Source organism: Schistocerca gregaria, chromosome 3 (genome assembly GCF_023897955.1).
Source record: "Schistocerca gregaria isolate iqSchGreg1 chromosome 3, iqSchGreg1.2, whole genome shotgun sequence".
Lineage (NCBI taxonomy): Eukaryota > Metazoa > Arthropoda > Insecta > Orthoptera > Acrididae > Schistocerca > Schistocerca gregaria.
Window position 1 is genome coordinate 303845005 of NC_064922.1, and position 1943 is coordinate 303846947.

Here is a 1943-nt window from a genome sequence, read left to right on the forward strand (position 1 = left end):
CAAACAGAGTGCTACAGCATTGGACGTCAATGTTAAGGTTCCTTTGGAATGAAGTTTGGATGCTGAAGTTGGGGTGGTCTCATAATCTACTTATGTCGCAAGTTAACGTATTTTCGCCAAGCTCACCCATCTTATGATAGTGTGTTTCATGTTTTGCGACTTCTTAATCTTTATTATTTTGCCTTTCAGGGTTCTTTGCAAATGTTCCATGATTAGTTAAATATTTTAAAGTTTTAGTGTTCCTCTACAATAGAGGTAAGATATCCAAAAGTAAAGAATGATATAGGCTTTACAATATCTGAACAGAGCTAGCACGTCGGGTATGTATAAATAAGAATATAAATATATGAAGCAGTTTTCTTTAAATAACCTTCTTTAAGTATAAAACTAATCTCTATTCGAGCAGAAAAATATAGTTGTCTCTGACGTTCTTTACTTTGTATTCAGAAAACAGAAAGAATGAAGTAAACAGCCTCTATTTATTCCCTTACAAATACTGTTTTATGCGTTTGTATGTATATATTTTCGTTAGAAAGCATATATCGAAGTTTTGAACTGTTGTCTTAATTGTCAGCATTTTATCATGCAAAACCCATAAAGAACAGCCATTATTAAGTTTGCCTTGGTCATTAATAACCATTACCATAGTTATTTCCTTAATTCTGATACTTGTTTTGACTTGTGTCAAAGATGGTATCTCATAACTTAATTTTCAAAGTTCAGTAGTTAGTTAAGTGAACTGACAGCATGTTGACATTCCTTCTAGTGTGAACATTCCACCATATCATAGTGTTGTCACCTGTCTCCGTTCTTTTGATACAACAAACAATATTTATAATCAAATGCATATGGCCTGTTTACTGTATCGAATGTGGTTTTTCCCCCACAAAACCAATAATGTCAGAAACAATTGGTTTTCTCCTTCAATGGAGCTGAGTTTTACACTTAAAGAAGGGATATTTAATTAAAATTGCTTCTTTTGTTTATTTTCTTATTTATTCACAGACTAAGTGTCAGCTCTGTTCAGTTGTTGTGAAAAGTAACTCATTCTTAGTTTTCACATATCTGACCTTTCTTGTAGAAACACTCTATTTTTAAAAAAATTCCAAGTCGCCAGGAACCACTGTGACGTGCCACCAAAAATTTAATAATAAAAGTAAAAACTGAGTAGAGGCAAATTTGCTAATATAATATGAGCGAGCGCCGTGAAAATAGGTTAATTTTTTATGTTCGCATACGACTACAACGTTCCCTCTATCAACGTCGATGTCAGAACTTTCTTCCTCACCACTGTTGACCGTGACGTCCAGTTCCTTCCTGTCTCATTCTGTTGTCCTGTGTAGATGTCCCCATATGAATTGCATAGTGGAATATTTGAAGTTCCGTTTTGTCATATGTGAATCGACAGTAACAACAAAAACTGAATGAAAAATCTATAACTATGTACAACAGAAAAAGTACAAAACTACGGTTCGAAATTAATTACTTAACAACAGATATTAAACTTAGAGTCTCCAGATCAGGAATAAAAGATACTAACTGTAATGTAGCGATATACCAATGTAAATACCAGTCTTTGAAACTGTTACCGAAAATATTAATCGTCCTTCTAATCTGGTGTAGGCGCACCACTTTTATGTGTGACTTAAATTCAGTTTACTACTAAGTATTTCAAGTGATACTAGTAAACGATTTATTTAGCATGGAACATACGAACAATCAATGTGTAACAAGAAGTAACGGTACCGCATGTGAATAAGTTCACACATTATATTTCTGAACTTCGTCCTACAACATGGTCTACCGTGGCTTCCGGTATAAATGGAACAAGTTATGAGACTAATGGTCCACTTTCTAGTACTCTACACTGGATTACACTAATGAAATATATCATGTCTCACGTAACCAATAGCATTGTTAACCACTCAATTGGAATATCTGCC